The 16,882-nt window shown below is 45.9% G+C and overlaps 19 non-coding genes across 19 annotated transcripts; all 19 read left to right on the forward strand.

Annotated features, from left to right (window-relative positions):
• Window positions 1-868: 868 nt before the first annotated feature.
• Window positions 869-962, forward strand: trnai-uau (transfer RNA isoleucine (anticodon UAU)). Its single transcript has 2 exons — window positions 869-906; window positions 927-962. It is a non-coding gene; the product is annotated as a tRNA-Ile (tRNA).
• Window positions 963-1,904: 942 nt separating this feature from the next.
• trnai-uau (transfer RNA isoleucine (anticodon UAU)) lies at window positions 1,905-1,998 on the forward strand. The gene is made up of 2 exons: window positions 1,905-1,942; window positions 1,963-1,998. It is a non-coding gene; the product is annotated as a tRNA-Ile (tRNA).
• Window positions 1,999-2,940: 942 nt separating this feature from the next.
• On the forward strand, window positions 2,941-3,034 carry trnai-uau (transfer RNA isoleucine (anticodon UAU)). Its single transcript has 2 exons — window positions 2,941-2,978; window positions 2,999-3,034. It is a non-coding gene; the product is annotated as a tRNA-Ile (tRNA).
• A 425-nt stretch (window positions 3,035-3,459) lies between these two features.
• Window positions 3,460-3,553, forward strand: trnai-uau (transfer RNA isoleucine (anticodon UAU)). Its single transcript has 2 exons — window positions 3,460-3,497; window positions 3,518-3,553. It is a non-coding gene; the product is annotated as a tRNA-Ile (tRNA).
• Window positions 3,554-3,978: 425 nt separating this feature from the next.
• trnai-uau (transfer RNA isoleucine (anticodon UAU)) lies at window positions 3,979-4,072 on the forward strand. The gene is made up of 2 exons: window positions 3,979-4,016; window positions 4,037-4,072. It is a non-coding gene; the product is annotated as a tRNA-Ile (tRNA).
• Window positions 4,073-5,014: 942 nt separating this feature from the next.
• Window positions 5,015-5,108, forward strand: trnai-uau (transfer RNA isoleucine (anticodon UAU)). The gene is made up of 2 exons: window positions 5,015-5,052; window positions 5,073-5,108. It is a non-coding gene; the product is annotated as a tRNA-Ile (tRNA).
• Window positions 5,109-6,050: 942 nt separating this feature from the next.
• Window positions 6,051-6,144, forward strand: trnai-uau (transfer RNA isoleucine (anticodon UAU)). Its single transcript has 2 exons — window positions 6,051-6,088; window positions 6,109-6,144. It is a non-coding gene; the product is annotated as a tRNA-Ile (tRNA).
• Window positions 6,145-7,087: 943 nt separating this feature from the next.
• trnai-uau (transfer RNA isoleucine (anticodon UAU)) lies at window positions 7,088-7,181 on the forward strand. The gene is made up of 2 exons: window positions 7,088-7,125; window positions 7,146-7,181. It is a non-coding gene; the product is annotated as a tRNA-Ile (tRNA).
• A 425-nt stretch (window positions 7,182-7,606) lies between these two features.
• trnai-uau (transfer RNA isoleucine (anticodon UAU)) lies at window positions 7,607-7,700 on the forward strand. The gene is made up of 2 exons: window positions 7,607-7,644; window positions 7,665-7,700. It is a non-coding gene; the product is annotated as a tRNA-Ile (tRNA).
• Window positions 7,701-8,642: 942 nt separating this feature from the next.
• Window positions 8,643-8,736, forward strand: trnai-uau (transfer RNA isoleucine (anticodon UAU)). The gene is made up of 2 exons: window positions 8,643-8,680; window positions 8,701-8,736. It is a non-coding gene; the product is annotated as a tRNA-Ile (tRNA).
• Window positions 8,737-9,677: 941 nt separating this feature from the next.
• On the forward strand, window positions 9,678-9,771 carry trnai-uau (transfer RNA isoleucine (anticodon UAU)). The gene is made up of 2 exons: window positions 9,678-9,715; window positions 9,736-9,771. It is a non-coding gene; the product is annotated as a tRNA-Ile (tRNA).
• Window positions 9,772-10,189: 418 nt separating this feature from the next.
• trnai-uau (transfer RNA isoleucine (anticodon UAU)) lies at window positions 10,190-10,283 on the forward strand. Its single transcript has 2 exons — window positions 10,190-10,227; window positions 10,248-10,283. It is a non-coding gene; the product is annotated as a tRNA-Ile (tRNA).
• Window positions 10,284-11,217: 934 nt separating this feature from the next.
• trnai-uau (transfer RNA isoleucine (anticodon UAU)) lies at window positions 11,218-11,311 on the forward strand. Its single transcript has 2 exons — window positions 11,218-11,255; window positions 11,276-11,311. It is a non-coding gene; the product is annotated as a tRNA-Ile (tRNA).
• Window positions 11,312-12,254: 943 nt separating this feature from the next.
• Window positions 12,255-12,348, forward strand: trnai-uau (transfer RNA isoleucine (anticodon UAU)). The gene is made up of 2 exons: window positions 12,255-12,292; window positions 12,313-12,348. It is a non-coding gene; the product is annotated as a tRNA-Ile (tRNA).
• Window positions 12,349-12,773: 425 nt separating this feature from the next.
• trnai-uau (transfer RNA isoleucine (anticodon UAU)) lies at window positions 12,774-12,867 on the forward strand. Its single transcript has 2 exons — window positions 12,774-12,811; window positions 12,832-12,867. It is a non-coding gene; the product is annotated as a tRNA-Ile (tRNA).
• A 942-nt stretch (window positions 12,868-13,809) lies between these two features.
• trnai-uau (transfer RNA isoleucine (anticodon UAU)) lies at window positions 13,810-13,903 on the forward strand. The gene is made up of 2 exons: window positions 13,810-13,847; window positions 13,868-13,903. It is a non-coding gene; the product is annotated as a tRNA-Ile (tRNA).
• Window positions 13,904-14,321: 418 nt separating this feature from the next.
• trnai-uau (transfer RNA isoleucine (anticodon UAU)) lies at window positions 14,322-14,415 on the forward strand. Its single transcript has 2 exons — window positions 14,322-14,359; window positions 14,380-14,415. It is a non-coding gene; the product is annotated as a tRNA-Ile (tRNA).
• A 934-nt stretch (window positions 14,416-15,349) lies between these two features.
• trnai-uau (transfer RNA isoleucine (anticodon UAU)) lies at window positions 15,350-15,443 on the forward strand. Its single transcript has 2 exons — window positions 15,350-15,387; window positions 15,408-15,443. It is a non-coding gene; the product is annotated as a tRNA-Ile (tRNA).
• A 943-nt stretch (window positions 15,444-16,386) lies between these two features.
• On the forward strand, window positions 16,387-16,480 carry trnai-uau (transfer RNA isoleucine (anticodon UAU)). Its single transcript has 2 exons — window positions 16,387-16,424; window positions 16,445-16,480. It is a non-coding gene; the product is annotated as a tRNA-Ile (tRNA).
• Window positions 16,481-16,882: the final 402 nt, after the last annotated feature.

Raw genomic sequence — 16,882 nt, forward strand, 5'->3', positions numbered from 1 at the left:
ACGTTTCACAAGTAATAGGTACTTTATCAGGATAACCGGTCAGAGTGCAGGCACAGCTATGATTCAAACCCATATTCTCCTGTATCACCAGCAATGCCTGACACGTCAGCAGTGCAGGGTGGCAAGCCTGCTCAAAAGTCCAAGCTGATGGCAATTTGCAAAGTGAGTTGGTGCTTCGGCGGAGAAAAGAACCACTCAAGGTGTGGCTCGAACCCACGACTCAGACATTTTGCGTCTCTTGCTCTACTGACTGAGGTAGCTAAGAAGCTCAATTGAAGTACTGACTTTCACCGAATATCGTACAGCTCTGTTTGTGCAAAATATTGTGATCAGCGAGAGTGCTTTTAGTGGCTCCTGTGGCGCAATCGGATTGCGTGTGGTACTTATACAACAGTATGCAGTGAATCAATGCCGAGGTTGTGAGTTCAAGCTTCACCAGGAGCAAGTCACTTACTTAAAGCCTCTGCCTGTCAATTTCTTGTACCTGAAAGGAGGATTTTTCAATCCATTTCGGAGGACGTTTCACAAGTAATAGGTACGTTATTAGGATAACAGGTCAGAGTGCAGGCACAGCTAGGATTCAAACCCATATTCTCCTGTATCACCAGCTAAGCCTGACACGTCAGCAATGCATGGTGGCAAGCCTGCTCGAATGTCCAAGTGCAAGGCTGTTTGCAAAGTGAGTTGGTGCATCGGCGGATAAAAAAAAATCGCCCACCATAAGGGTCAAACCAACGACTCTGAGAATATGAGTCTCGTGCTCTACCGACTGAGTTAGCCAGGAAGCTCAATTGTAGAACTGACTTCGACCGAACACCGTAACCTCTTTTTTTGCAAAATATGGTGATCAGCGAGAGTGTCTTTAACAGCTCCTGTGGCGCAATCGGTTAGCGCGTGGTACTTATACAACAGTATGCAGCGAAGCAATGCCGAGGTTGTGAGTTCGAGCCTCACCAGGAACAAATAATTTTCTTGAACCCTCTGCCTGTCAATTTCTTTTCCAGAAAAGGAGCATTTTTCAATCCATTTAGGAGGACGTTTCACAAGTAATAGGTACTTTATCAGGATAACCGGTCAGAGTGCAGGCACAGCTATGATTCAAACCCATATTCTCCTGTATCACCAGCAATGCCTGACACGTCAGCAGTGCAGGGTGGCAAGCCTGCTCGAAAGTCCAAGCTGATGGCAATTTGCAAAGTGAGTTGGTGCTTCGGCGGAGAAAAGAACCACTCAAGGTGTGGCTCGAACCCACGACTCAGACATTTTGCGTCTCTTGCTCTACCGACTGAGGTAGCCAAGAAGCTCAATTGAAGTACTGACTTTCACCGAATATCGTACAGCTCTGTTTGTGCAAAATATGGTGATCAGCGAGAGTGCTTTTAGTGGCTCCTGTGGCGCAATCGGATTGCGTGTGGTACTTATACAACAGTATGCAGTGAATCAATGCCGAGGTTGTGAGTTCAAGCTTCACCAGGAGCAAGTCACTTACTTGAAGCCTCTGCCTGTCAATTTCTTGTACTTGAAAGGAGGATTTTTCAATCCATTTCGGAGGACGTTTCACAAGTAATAGGTACGTTATTAGGATAACAGGTCAGAGTGCAGGCACAGCTAGAATTCAAACCCATATTCTCCTGTATCACCAGCTAAGTCTGACACGTCAGCAATGCATGGTGGCAATCCTGCTCGAATGTCCAAGTGCAAGGCTGTTTGCAAAGTGAGTTGGTGCATCGGCGGATAAAAAAGAATCGCCCACCATAAGGGTCAAACCAACGACTCTGAGAATATGAGTCTCGTGCTCTACCGACTGAGTTAGCCAGGAAGCTCAATTGTAGAACTGACTTCAACCAAACACCGTATACCTCTTTTTTTGCAAAATATGGTGATCAGCGAGACTTCCTTTAACAGCTCCTGTGGCGCAATCGGTTAGCGCGTGGTACTTATACAACAGTATGCAGCGAAGCAATGCTGAGGTTGTGAGTTCGAGCCTCACCAGGAGCAAATAATTTTCTTGAACCCTCTGCCTGTCAATTTCTTTTCCAGAAAAGGAGCATTTTTCAATCCATTTAGGAGGACGTTTCACAAGTAATAGGTACTTTATCAGGATAACAGGTCAGAGTGCAGGCAGAGCTAGGATTCAAACCCATATTCTCCTGTATCACCAGCTAAGCCTGACACGTCAGCAATGCATGGTGGCAAGCCTGCTCGAATGTCCAAGTGCAAGGCTGTTTGCAAAGTGAGTTGGTGCATCGGCGGAGAAAAGAAGCACTCAAGGTGTGCTTCGAACCCACGAATCTGATATTTTGCGTCTCTTGCTCTACCGACTGAGGTAGCCAGGAAGCTATATTGAAGTACTGACTTGCACCGAAAATCGTACAGCTCTGTTTGTGCAAAATATGGTGATCAGCGAGAGTGCTTTTAGTGGCTCCTGTGGCGCAATCGGATTGCGTGTGGTACTTATACAACAGTATGCAGTGAATCAATGCCGAGTTTGTGAGTTCAACCTTCACCAGGAGCAAGTCACTTACTTAAAGCCTCTGCCTGTCAATTACTTGTACCTGAAAGGAGGATTTTTCAATCCATTTAGGAGGACGTTTCACAAGTAATAGGTACGTTATTAGGATAACAGGTCAGAGTGCAGGCACAGCTAGGATTCAAACCCATATTCTCCTGTATCACCAGCTAAGCCTGACACGTCAGCATTGCATGGTGGCAAGCCTGCTCGAATGTCCAAGTGCAAGGCTGTTTGCAAAGTGAGTTGGTGCATCGGCGGATAAAAAAAAATCGTCCACCATAAGGGTCAAACCAACGACTCTGAGAATATGAGTCTCGTGCTCTACCGACTGAGTTAGCCAGGAAGCTCAATTGTAGAACTGACTTCCACCAAACACCGTATACCTCTTTTTTTGCAAAATATGGTGATCAGCGAGAGTTCCTTTAACAGCTCCTGTGGCGCAATCGGTTAGCCTGTGGTACTTATACAACAGTATGCAGCGAAGCAATGCCGAGGTTGTGAGTTCGAGCCTCACCAGGAACAAATAATTTTCTTGAACCCTCTGCCTGTCAATTTCTTTTCCAGAAAAGGAGCATTTTTCAATCCATTTAGGAGGACGTTTCACAAGTAATAGGTACTTTATCAGGATAACAGGTCAGAGTGCAGGCACAGCTAGGATTCAAACCCATATTCTCCTGTATCACCAGCTAAGCCTGACACGTCAGCAATGCATGGTGGCAAGCCTGCTCGAATGTCCAAGTGCAAGGCTGTTTGCAAAGTGAGTTGGTGCATCGGCGGATAAAAAAAAATCGCCCACCATAAGGGTCAAACCAACGACTCTGAGAATATGAGTCTCGTGCTCTACCGACTGAGTTAGCCAGGAAGCTCAATTGTAGAACTGACTTCGACCGAACACCGTATACCTCTTTTTTTGCAAATTATGGTGATCAGCGAGAGTGTCTTTAACAGCTCCTGTGGCGCAATCGGTTAGCGCGTGGTACTTATACAACAGTATGCAGCGAAGCAATGCCGAGGTTGTGAGTTCGAGCCTCACCAGGAACAAATAATTTTCTTGAACCCTCTGCCTGTCAATTTCTTTTCCAGAAAAGGAGCATTTTTCAATCCATTTAGGAGGACGTTTCACAAGTAATAGGTACTTTATCAGGATAACAGGTCAGAGTGCAGGCACAGCTAGGATTCAAACCCATATTCTCCTGTATCACCAGCTAAGCCTGACACGTCAGCAATGCATGGTGGCAAGCCTGCTCGAATGTCCAAGTGCAAGGCTGTTTGCAAAGTGAGTTGGTGCATCGGCGGATAAAAAAAAATCGCCCACCATAAAGGTCAAACCAACGACTCTGAGAATATGAGTCTCGTGCTCTACCGACTGAGTTAGCCAGGAAGCTCAATTGTAGAACTGACTTCGACCGAACACCGTATACCTCTTTTTTTGCAAATTATGGTGATCAGTGAGAGTGTCTTTAACAGCTCCTGTGGCGCAATCGGTTAGCGCGTGGTACTTATACAACAGTATGCAGCGAAGCAATGCTGAGGTTGTGAGTTCGAGCCTCACCAGGAACAAATAATTTTCTTGAACCCTCTGCCTGTCAATTTCTTTTCCAGAAAAGGAGCATTTTTCAATCCATTTAGGAGGACGTTTCACAAGTAATAGGTACTTTATCAGGATAACCGGTCAGAGTGCAGGCACAGCTATGATTCAAACCCATATTCTCCTGTATCACCAGCAATGCCTGACACGTCAGCAGTGCAGGGTGGCAAGCCTGCTCGAAAGTCCAAGCGGATGGCAATTTGCAAAGTGAGTTGGTGCTTCGGCGGAGAAAAGAACCACTCAAGGTGTGGCTCGAACCCACGACTCAGACATTTTGCGTCTCTTGCTCTACCGACTGAGGTAGCCAAGAAGCTCAATTGAAGTACTGACTTTCACCGAATATCGTACAGCTCTGTTTGTGCAAAATATGGTGATCAGCGAGAGTGCTTTTAGTGGCTCCTGTGGCGCAATCGGATTGCGTGTGGTACTTATACAACAGTATGCAGTGAATCAATGCCGAGGTTGTGAGTTCAAGCTTCACCAGGAGCAAGTCACTTACTTAAAGCCTCTGCCTGTCAATTTCTTGTACTTGAAAGGAGGATTTTTCAATCCATTTCGGAGGACGTTTCACAAGTAATAGGTACGTTGTTAGGATAACAGGTCAGAGTGCAGGCACAGCTAGAATTCAAACCCATATTCTCCTGTATCACCAGCTAAGTCTGACACGTCAGCAATGCATGGTGGCAATCCTGCTCGAATGTCCAAGTGCAAGGCTGTTTGCAAAGTGAGTTGGTGCATCGGCGGATAAAAAAAAATCGCCCACCATAAGGGTCAAACCAACGACTCTGAGAATATGAGTCTCGTGCTCTACCGACTGAGTTAGCCAGGAAGCTCAATTGTAGAACTGACTTCGACCGAACACCGTATACCTCTTTTTTTGCAAAATATGGTGATCAGCGAGAGTTCCTTTAACAGCTCCTGTGGCGCAATCGGTTAGCGCGTGGTACTTATACAACAGTATGCAGCGAAGCAATGCCGAGGTTGTGAGTTCGAGCCTCACCAGGAACAAATAATTTTCTTGAACCCTCTGCCTGTCAATTTCTTTTCCAGAAAAGGAGCATTTTTCAATCCATTTAGGAGGACGTTTCACAAGTAATAGGTACTTTATCAGGATAACCGGTCAGAGTGCAGGCACAGCTATGATTCAAACCCATATTCTCCTGTATCACCAGCAATGCCTGACACGTCAGCAGTGCAGGGTGGCAAGCCTGCTCGAAAGTCCAAGCTGATGGCAATTTGCAAAGTGAGTTGGTGCTTCGGCGGAGAAAAGAAGCACTCAAGGTGTGCTTCGAACCCACGAATCTGATATTTTGCGTCTCTTGCTCTACCGACTGAGGTAGCCAGGAAGCTATATTGAAGTACTGACTTGCACCGAAAATCGTACAGCTCTGTTTGTGCAAAATATGGTGATCAGCGAGAGTGCTTTTAGTGGCTCCTGTGGCGCAATCGGATTGCGTGTGGTACTTATACAACAGTATGCAGTGAATCAATGCCGAGTTTGTGAGTTCAAGCTTCACCAGGAGCAAGTCACTTACTTAAAGCCGCTGCCTGTCAATTTCTTGTACCTGAAAGGAGGATTTTTCAATCCATTTAGGAGGACGTTTCACAAGTAATAGGTACGTTATTAGGATAACAGGTCAGAGTGCAGGCACAGCTAGAATTCAAACCCATATTCTCCTGTATCACCAGCTAAGTCTGACACGTCAGCAATGCATGGTGGCAATCCTGCTCGAATGTCCAAGTGCAAGGCTGTTTGCAAAGTGAGTTGGTGCATCGGCGGATAAAAAAAAATCGCCCACCATAAGGGCCAAACCAACGACTCTGAGAATATGAGTCTCGTGCTCTACCGACTGAGTTAGCCAGGAAGCTCAATTGTAGAACTGACTTCGACCGAACACCGTATACCTCTTTTTTTGCAAAATATGGTGATCAGCGAGAGTTCCTTTAACAGCTCCTGTGGCGCAATCGGTTAGCGCGTGGTACTTATACAACAGTATGCAGCGAAGCAATGCCGAGGTTGTGAGTTCGAGCCTCACCAGGAACAAATAATTTTCTTGAACCCTCTGCCTGTCAATTTCTTTTCCAGAAAAGGAGCATTTTTCAATCCATTTAGGAGGACGTTTCACAAGTAATAGGTACTTTATCAGGATAACCGGTCAGAGTGCAGGCACAGCTATGATTCAAACCCATATTCTCCTGTATCACCAGCAATGCCTGACACGTCAGCAGTGCAGGGTGGCAAGCCTGCTCGAAAGTCCAAGCTGATGGCAATTTGCAAAGTGAGTTGGTGCTTCGGCGGAGAAAAGAAGCACTCAAGGTGTGCTTCGAACCCACGAATCTGATATTTTGCGTCTCTTGCTCTACCGACTGAGGTAGCCAGGAAGCTATATTGAAGTACTGACTTGCACCGAAAATCGTACAGCTCTGTTTGTGCAAAATATGGTGATCAGCGAGAGTGCTTTTAGTGGCTCCTGTGGCGCAATCGGATTGCGTGTGGTACTTATACAACAGTATGCAGTGAATCAATGCCGAGTTTGTGAGTTCAAGCTTCACCAGGAGCAAGTCACTTACTTAAAGCCTCTGCCTGTCAATTTCTTGTACCTGAAAGGAGGATTTTTCAATCCATTTAGGAGGACGTTTCACAAGTAATAGGTACGTTATTAGGATAACAGGTCAGAGTGCAGGCACAGCTAGGATTCAAACCCATATTCTCCTGTATCACCAGCTAAGCCTGACACGTCAGCAATGCATGGTGGCAAGCCTGCTCGAATGTCCAAGTGCAAGGCTGTTTGCAAAGTGAGTTGGTGCATCGGCGGATAAAAAATATCGCCCACCATAAGGGTCAAACCAACGACTCTGAGAATATGAGTCTCGTGCTCTACCGACTGAGTTAGCCAGGAAGCTCAATTGTAGAACTGACTTCAACCAAACACCGTATATTCCTCTTTTTTTGCAAAATATGGTGATCAGCGAGAGTTCCTTTAACAGCTCCTGTGGCGCAATCGGTTAGCGCGTGGTACTTATACAACAGTATGCAGCGAAGCAATGCCGAGGTTGTGAGTTCGAGCCTCACCAGGAACAAATAATTTTCTTGAACCCTCTGCCTGTCAATTTCTTTTCCAGAAAAGGAGCATTTTTCAATCCATTTAGGAGGACGTTTCACAAGTAATAGGTACTTTATCAGGATAACAGGTCAGAGTGCAGGCACAGCTAGGATTCAAACCCATATTCTCCTGTATCACCAGCTAAGCCTGACACGTCAGCAATGCATGGTGGCAAGCCTGCTCGAATGTCCAAGTGCAAGGCTGTTTGCAAAGTGAGTTGGTGCATCGGCGGATAAAAAAAAATCGCCCACCATAAGGGTCAAACCAACGACTCTGAGAATATGAGTCTCGTGCTCTACCGACTGAGTTAGCCAGGAAGCTCAATTGTAGAACTGACTTCGACCGAACACCGTATACCTCTTTTTTTGCAAAATATGGTGATCAGCGAGAGTGTCTTTAACAGCTCCTGTGGCGCAATCGGTTAGCGCGTGGTACTTATACAACAGTATGCAGCGAAGCAATGCCGAGGTTGTGAGTTCGAGCCTCACCAGGAACAAATCATTTTCTTGAACCCTCTGCCTGTCAATTTCTTTTCCAGAAAAGGAGCATTTTTCAATCCATTTAGGAGGACGTTTCACAAGTAATAGGTACTTTATCAGGATAACCGGTCAGAGTGCAGGCACAGCTATGATTCAAACCCATATTCTCCTGTATCACCAGCAATGCCTGACACGTCAGCAGTGCAGGGTGGCAAGCCTGCTCGAAAGTCCAAGCTGATGGCAATTTGCAAAGTGAGTTGGTGCTTCGGCGGAGAAAAGAAGCACTCAAGGTGTGCTTCGAACCCACGAATCAGATATTTTGCGTCTCTTGCTCTACCGACTGAGGTAGCCAGGAAGCTATATTGAAGTACTGACTTGCACCGAAAATCGTACAGCTCTGTTTGTGCAAAATATGGTGATCAGCGAGAGTGCTTTTAGTGGCTCCTGTGGCGCAATCGGATTGCGTGTGGTACTTATACAACAGTATGCAGTGAATCAATGCCGAGTTTGTGAGTTCAAGCTTCACCAGGAGCAAGTCACTTACTTAAAGCCTCTGCCTGTCAATTTCTTGTACATGAAAGGAGGATTTTTCAATCCATTTAGGAGGACGTTTCACAAGTAATAGGTACGTTATTAGGATAACAGGTCAGAGTGCAGGCACAGCTAGGATTCAAACCCATATTCTCCTGTATCACCAGCTAAGCCTGACACGTCAGCAATGCATGGTGGCAAGCCTGCTCGAATGTCCAAGTGCAAGGCTGTTTGCAAAGTGAGTTGGTGCATCGGCGGATAAAAAAAAATCGCCCAACATAAGGGTCAAACCAACGACTCTGAGAATATGAGTCTCGTGTTCTACCGACTGAGTTAGCCAGGAAGCTCAATTGTAGAACTGACTTCGACCGAACACCGTATACCTCTTTTTTTGCAAAATATGGTGATCAGCGAGAGTTCCTTTAACAGCTCCTGTGGCGCAATCGGTTAGCGCGTGGTACTTATACAACAGTATGCAGCGAAGCAATGCCGAGGTTGTGAGTTCGAGCCTCACCAGGAACAAATAATTTTCTTGAACCCTCTGCCTGTCAATTTCTTTTCCAGAAAAGGAGCATTTTTCAATCCATTTAGGAGGACGTTTCACAAGTAATAGGTACTTTATCAGGATAACCGGTCAGAGTGCAGGCACAGCTATGATTCAAACCCATATTCTCCTGTATCACCAGCAATGCCTGACACGTCAGCAGTGCAGGGTGGCAAGCCTGCTCGAAAGTCCAAGCTGATGGCAATTTGCAAAGTGAGTTGGTGCTTCGGCGGAGAAAAGAAGCACTCAAGGTGTGCTTCGAACCCACGAATCAGATATTTTGCGTCTCTTGCTCTACCGACTGAGGTAGCCAGGAAGCTATATTGAAGTACTGACTTGCACCGAAAATCGTACAGCTCTGTTTGTGCAAAATATGGTGATCAGCGAGAGTGCTTTTAGTGGCTCCTGTGGCGCAATCGGATTGCGTGTGGTACTTATACAACAGTATGCAGTGAATCAATGCCGAGTTTGTGAGTTCAAGCTTCACCAGGAGCAAGTCACTTACTTAAAGCCTCTGCCTGTCAATTTCTTGTACCTGAAAGGAGGATTTTTCAATCCATTTAGGAGGACGTTTCACAAGTAATAGGTACGTTATTAGGATAACAGGTCAGAGTGCAGGCACAGCTAGGATTCAAACCCATATTCTCCTGTATCACCAGCTAAGCCTGACACGTCAGCAATGCATGGTGGCAAGCCTGCTCGAATGTCCAAGTGCAAGGCTGTTTGCAAAGTGAGTTGGTGCATCGGCGGATAAAAAATATCGCCCACCATAAGGGTCAAACCAACGACTCTGAGAATATGAGTCTCGTGCTCTACCGACTGAGTTAGCCAGGAAGCTCAATTGTAGAACTGACTTCGACCGAACACCGTATACCTCTTTTTTTGCAAATTATGGTGATCAGCGAGAGTGTCTTTAACAGCTCCTGTGGCGCAATCGGTTAGCGCGTGGTACTTATACAACAGTATGCAGCGAAGCAATGCCGAGGTTGTGAGTTCGAGCCTCACCAGGAACAAAGAATTTTCTTGAACCCTCTGCCTGTCAATTTCTTTTCCAGAAAAGGAGCATTTTTCAATCCATTTAGGAGGACGTTTCACAAGTAATAGGTACTTTATCAGGATAACAGGTCAGAGTGCAGGCACAGCTAGGATTCAAACCCATATTCTCCTGTATCACCAGCTAAGCCTGACACGTCAGCAATGCATGGTGGCAAGCCTGCTCGAATGTCCAAGTGCAAGGCTGTTTGCAAAGTGAGTTGGTGCATCGGCGGATAAAAAAAAATCGCCCACCATAAAGGTCAAACCAACGACTCTGAGAATATGAGTCTCGTGCTCTACCGACTGAGTTAGCCAGGAAGCTCAATTGTAGAACTGACTTTGACCGAATACCTCTTTTTTTGCAAAATATGGTGATCAGCGAGAGTGTCTTTAACAGCTCCTGTGGCGCAATCGGTTAGCGCGTGGTACTTATACAACAGTATGCAGCGAAGCAATGCTGAGGTTGTGAGATCGAGCCTCACCAGGAACAAATAATTTTCTTGAACCCTCTGCCTGTCAATTTCTTTTCCAGAAAAGGAGCATTTTTCAATCCATTTAGGAGGACGTTTCACAAGTAATAGGTACTTTATCAGGATAACCGGTCAGAGTGCAGGCACAGCTATGATTCAAACCCATATTCTCCTGTATCACCAGCAATGCCTGACACGTCAGCAGTGCAGGGTGGCAAGCCTGCTCGAAAGTCCAAGCTGATGGCAATTTGCAAAGTGAGTTGGTGCTTCGGCGGAGAAAAGAACCACTCAAGGTGTGGCTCGAACCCACGACTCAGACATTTTGCGTCTCTTGCTCTACCGACTGAGGTAGCCAAGAAGCTCAATTGAAGTACTGACTTTCACCGAATATCGTACAGCTCTGTTTGTGCAAAATATGGTGATCAGCGAGAGTGCTTTTAGTGGCTCCTGTGGCGCAATCGGATTGCGTGTGGTACTTATACGACAGTATGCAGTGAATCAATGCCGAGGTTGTGAGTTCAAGCTTCACCAGGAGCAAGTCACTTACTTGAACCCTCTGCCTGTCAATTTCTTGTACTTGAAAGGAGGATTTTTCAATCCATTTCGGAGGACGTTTCACAAGTAATAGGTACGTTATTAGGATAACAGGTCAGAGTGCAGGCACAGCTAGAATTCAAACCCATATTCTCCTGTATCACCAGCTAAGTCTGACACGTCAGCAATGCATGGTGGCAATCCTGCTCGAATGTCCAAGTGCAAGGCTGTTTGCAAAGTGAGTTGGTGCATCGGCGGATAAAAAAAAATCGCCCACCATAAGGGTCAAACCAACGAATATGAGTCTCGTGCTCTACCGACTGAGTTAGCCAGGAAGCTCAATTGTAGAACTGACTTCGACCGAACACCGTATACCTCTTTTTTTGCAAAATATGGTGATCAGCGAGAGTTCCTTTAACAGCTCCTGTGGCGCAATCGGTTAGCGCGTGGTACTTATACAACAGTATGCAGCGAAGCAATGCCGAGGTTGTGAGTTCGAGCCTCACCAGGAACAAATAATTTTCTTGAACCCTCTGCCTGTCAATTTCTTTTCCAGAAAAGGAGCATTTTTCAATCCATTTAGGAGGACGTTTCACAAGTAATAGGTACTTTATCAGGATAACCGGTCAGAGTGCAGGCACAGCTATGATTCAAACCCATATTCTCCTGTATCACCAGCAATGCCTGACACGTCAGCAGTGCAGGGTGGCAAGCCTGCTCGAAAGTCCAAGCTGATGGCAATTTGCAAAGTGAGTTGGTGCTTCGGCGGAGAAAAGAAGCACTCAAGGTGTGCTTCGAACCCACGAATCTGATATTTTGCGTCTCTTGCTCTACCGACTGAGGTAGCCAGGAAGCTATATTGAAGTACTGACTTGCACCGAAAATCGTACAGCTCTGTTTGTGCAAAATATGGTGATCAGCGAGAGTGCTTTTAGTGGCTCCTGTGGCGCAATCGGATTGCGTGTGGTACTTATACAACAGTATGCAGTGAATCAATGCCGAGTTTGTGAGTTCAAGCTTCACCAGGAGCAAGTCACTTACTTAAAGCCTCTGCCTGTCAATTTCTTGTACCTGAAAGGAGGATTTTTCAATCCATTTAGGAGGACGTTTCACAAGTAATAGGTACGTTATTAGGATAACAGGTCAGAGTGCAGGCACAGCTAGGATTCAAACCCATATTCTCCTGTATCACCAGCTAAGCCTGACACGTCAGCAATGCATGGTGGCAAGCCTGCTCGAATGTCCAAGTGCAAGGCTGTTTGCAAAGTGAGTTGGTGCATCGGCGGATAAAAAATATCGCCCACCATAAGGGTCAAACCAACGACTCTGAGAATATGAGTCTCGTGCTCTACCGACTGAGTTAGCCAGGAAGCTCAATTGTAGAACTGACTTCAACCAAACACCGTATATTCCTCTTTTTTTGCAAAATATGGTGATCAGCGAGAGTTCCTTTAACAGCTCCTGTGGCGCAATCGGTTAGCGCGTGGTACTTATACAACAGTATGCAGCGAAGCAATGCCGAGGTTGTGAGTTCGAGCCTCACCAGGAACAAATAATTTTCTTGAACCCTCTGCCTGTCAATTTCTTTTCCAGAAAAGGAGCATTTTTCAATCCATTTAGGAGGACGTTTCACAAGTAATAGGTACTTTATCAGGATAACAGGTCAGAGTGCAGGCACAGCTAGGATTCAAACCCATATTCTCCTGTATCACCAGCTAAGCCTGACACGTCAGCAATGCATGGTGGCAAGCCTGCTCGAATGTCCAAGTGCAAGGCTGTTTGCAAAGTGAGTTGGTGCATCGGCGGATAAAAAAAAATCGCCCACCATAAGGGTCAAACCAACGACTCTGAGAATATGAGTCTCGTGCTCTACCGACTGAGTTAGCCAGGAAGCTCAATTGTAGAACTGACTTCGACCGAACACCGTATACCTCTTTTTTTGCAAAATATGGTGATCAGCGAGAGTGTCTTTAACAGCTCCTGTGGCGCAATCGGTTAGCGCGTGGTACTTATACAACAGTATGCAGCGAAGCAATGCCGAGGTTGTGAGTTCGAGCCTCACCAGGAACAAATCATTTTCTTGAACCCTCTGCCTGTCAATTTCTTTTCCAGAAAAGGAGCATTTTTCAATCCATTTAGGAGGACGTTTCACAAGTAATAGGTACTTTATCAGGATAACCGGTCAGAGTGCAGGCACAGCTATGATTCAAACCCATATTCTCCTGTATCACCAGCAATGCCTGACACGTCAGCAGTGCAGGGTGGCAAGCCTGCTCGAAAGTCCAAGCTGATGGCAATTTGCAAAGTGAGTTGGTGCTTCGGCGGAGAAAAGAAGCACTCAAGGTGTGCTTCGAACCCACGAATCAGATATTTTGCGTCTCTTGCTCTACCGACTGAGGTAGCCAGGAAGCTATATTGAAGTACTGACTTGCACCGAAAATCGTACAGCTCTGTTTGTGCAAAATATGGTGATCAGCGAGAGTGCTTTTAGTGGCTCCTGTGGCGCAATCGGATTGCGTGTGGTACTTATACAACAGTATGCAGTGAATCAATGCCGAGTTTGTGAGTTCAAGCTTCACCAGGAGCAAGTCACTTACTTAAAGCCTCTGCCTGTCAATTTCTTGTACATGAAAGGAGGATTTTTCAATCCATTTAGGAGGACGTTTCACAAGTAATAGGTACGTTATTAGGATAACAGGTCAGAGTGCAGGCACAGCTAGGATTCAAACCCATATTCTCCTGTATCACCAGCTAAGCCTGACACGTCAGCAATGCATGGTGGCAAGCCTGCTCGAATGTCCAAGTGCAAGGCTGTTTGCAAAGTGAGTTGGTGCATCGGCGGATAAAAAAAAATCGCCCAACATAAGGGTCAAACCAACGACTCTGAGAATATGAGTCTCGTGTTCTACCGACTGAGTTAGCCAGGAAGCTCAATTGTAGAACTGACTTCGACCGAACACCGTATACCTCTTTTTTTGCAAAATATGGTGATCAGCGAGAGTGTCTTTAACAGCTCCTGTGGCGCAATCGGTTAGCGCGTTGTACTTATACAACAGTATGCAGCGAAGCAATGCCGAGGTTGTGAGTTCGAGCCTCACCAGGAACAAAGAATTTTCTTGAACCCTCTGCCTGTCAATTTCTTTTCCAGAAAAGGAGCATTTTTCAATCCATTTAGGAGGACGTTTCACAAGTAATAGGTACTTTATCAGGATAACAGGTCAGAGTGCAGGCACAGCTAGGATTCAAACCCATATTCTCCTGTATCACCAGCTAAGCCTGACACGTCAGCAATGCATGGTGGCAAGCCTGCTCGAATGTCCAAGTGCAAGGCTGTTTGCAAAGTGAGTTGGTGCATCGGCGGATAAAAAAAAATCGCCCACCATAAAGGTCAAACCAACGACTCTGAGAATATGAGTCTCGTGCTCTACCGACTGAGTTAGCCAGGAAGCTCAATTGTAGAACTGACTTTGACCGAATACCTCTTTTTTTGCAAAATATGGTGATCAGCGAGAGTGTCTTTAACAGCTCCTGTGGCGCAATCGGTTAGCGCGTGGTACTTATACAACAGTATGCAGCGAAGCAATGCTGAGGTTGTGAGATCGAGCCTCACCAGGAACAAATAATTTTCTTGAACCCTCTGCCTGTCAATTTCTTTTCCAGAAAAGGAGCATTTTTCAATCCATTTAGGAGGACGTTTCACAAGTAATAGGTACTTTATCAGGATAACCGGTCAGAGTGCAGGCACAGCTATGATTCAAACCCATATTCTCCTGTATCACCAGCAATGCCTGACACGTCAGCAGTGCAGGGTGGCAAGCCTGCTCGAAAGTCCAAGCTGATGGCAATTTGCAAAGTGAGTTGGTGCTTCGGCGGAGAAAAGAACCACTCAAGGTGTGGCTCGAACCCACGACTCAGACATTTTGCGTCTCTTGCTCTACCGACTGAGGTAGCCAAGAAGCTCAATTGAAGTACTGACTTTCACCGAATATCGTACAGCTCTGTTTGTGCAAAATATGGTGATCAGCGAGAGTGCTTTTAGTGGCTCCTGTGGCGCAATCGGATTGCGTGTGGTACTTATACGACAGTATGCAGTGAATCAATGCCGAGGTTGTGAGTTCAAGCTTCACCAGGAGCAAGTCACTTACTTGAACCCTCTGCCTGTCAATTTCTTGTACTTGAAAGGAGGATTTTTCAATCCATTTCGGAGGACGTTTCACAAGTAATAGGTACGTTATTAGGATAACAGGTCAGAGTGCAGGCACAGCTAGAATTCAAACCCATATTCTCCTGTATCACCAGCTAAGTCTGACACGTCAGCAATGCATGGTGGCAATCCTGCTCGAATGTCCAAGTGCAAGGCTGTTTGCAAAGTGAGTTGGTGCATCGGCGGATAAAAAAAAATCGCCCACCATAAGGGTCAAACCAACGAATATGAGTCTCGTGCTCTACCGACTGAGTTAGCCAGGAAGCTCAATTGTAGAACTGACTTCGACCGAACACCGTATACCTCTTTTTTTGCAAAATATGGTGATCAGCGAGAGTTCCTTTAACAGCTCCTGTGGCGCAATCGGTTAGCGCGTGGTACTTATACAACAGTATGCAGCGAAGCAATGCCGAGGTTGTGAGTTCGAGCCTCACCAGGAACAAATAATTTTCTTGAACCCTCTGCCTGTCAATTTCTTTTCCAGAAAAGGAGCATTTTTCAATCCATTTAGGAGGACGTTTCACAAGTAATAGGTACTTTATCAGGATAACCGGTCAGAGTGCAGGCACAGCTATGATTCAAACCCATATTCTCCTGTATCACCAGCAATGCCTGACACGTCAGCAGTGCAGGGTGGCAAGCCTGCTCGAAAGTCCAAGCTGATGGCAATTTGCAAAGTGAGTTGGTGCTTCGGCGGAGAAAAGAAGCACTCAAGGTGTGCTTCGAACCCACGAATCTGATATTTTGCGTCTCTTGCTCTACCGACTGAGGTAGCCAGGAAGCTATATTGAAGTACTGACTTGCACCGAAAATCGTACAGCTCTGTTTGTGCAAAATATGGTGATCAGCGAGAGTGCTTTTAGTGGCTCCTGTGGCGCAATCGCATTGCGTGTGGTACTTATACAACAGTATGCAGTGAATCAATGCCGAGTTTGTGAGTTCAAGCTTTACCAGGAGCAAGTCACTTACTTAAAGCCTCTGCCTGTCAATTTCTTGTACCTGAAAGGAGGATTTTTCAATCCATTTAGGAGGACGTTTCACAAGTAATAGGTACGTTATTAGGATAACAGGTCAGAGTGCAGGCACAGCTAGGATTCAAACCCATATTCTCCTGTATCACCAGCTAAGCCTGACACGTCAGCAATGCATGGTGGCAAGCCTGCTCGAATGTCCAAGTGCAAGGCTGTTTGCAAAGTGAGTTGGTGCATCGGCGGATAAAAAATATCGCCCACCATAAGGGTCAAACCAACGACTCTGAGAATATGAGTCTCGTGCTCTACCGACTGAGTTAGCCAGGAAGCTCAATTGTAGAACTGACTTCAACCAAACACCGTATATTCCTATTTTTTTGCAAAATATGGTGATCAGCGAGAGTTCCTTTAACAGCTCCTGTGGCGCAATCGGTTAGCGCGTGGTACTTATACAACAGTATGCAGCGAAGCAATGCCGAGGTTGTGAGTTCGAGCCTCACCAGGAACAAATAATTTTCTTGAACCCTCTGCCTGTCAATTTCTTGTACCTGAAAGGAGGATTTTTCAATCCATTTAGGAGGACGTTTCACAAGTAATAGGTACGTTATTAGGATAACAGGTCAGAGTGCAGGCACAGCTAGGATTCAAACCCATATTCTCCTGTATCACCAGCTAAGCCTGACACGTCAGCAATGCATGGTGGCAAGCCTGCTCGAATGTCCAAGTGCAAGGCTGTTTGCAAAGTGAGTTGGTGCATCGGCGGATAAAAAAAAATCGCCCAACATAAGGGTCAAACCAACGACTCTGAGAATATGAGTCTCGTGTTCTACCGACTGAGTTAGCCAGGAAGCTCAATTGTAGAACTGACTTCGACCGAACACCGTATACCTCTTTTTTTGCAAAATATGGT

This window comes from Salmo salar, chromosome 12, assembly GCF_965601325.2.
Source record: "Salmo salar chromosome 12, fSalSal1, whole genome shotgun sequence".
In the NCBI taxonomy this organism is placed as follows: Eukaryota; Metazoa; Chordata; class Actinopteri; order Salmoniformes; family Salmonidae; genus Salmo; species Salmo salar.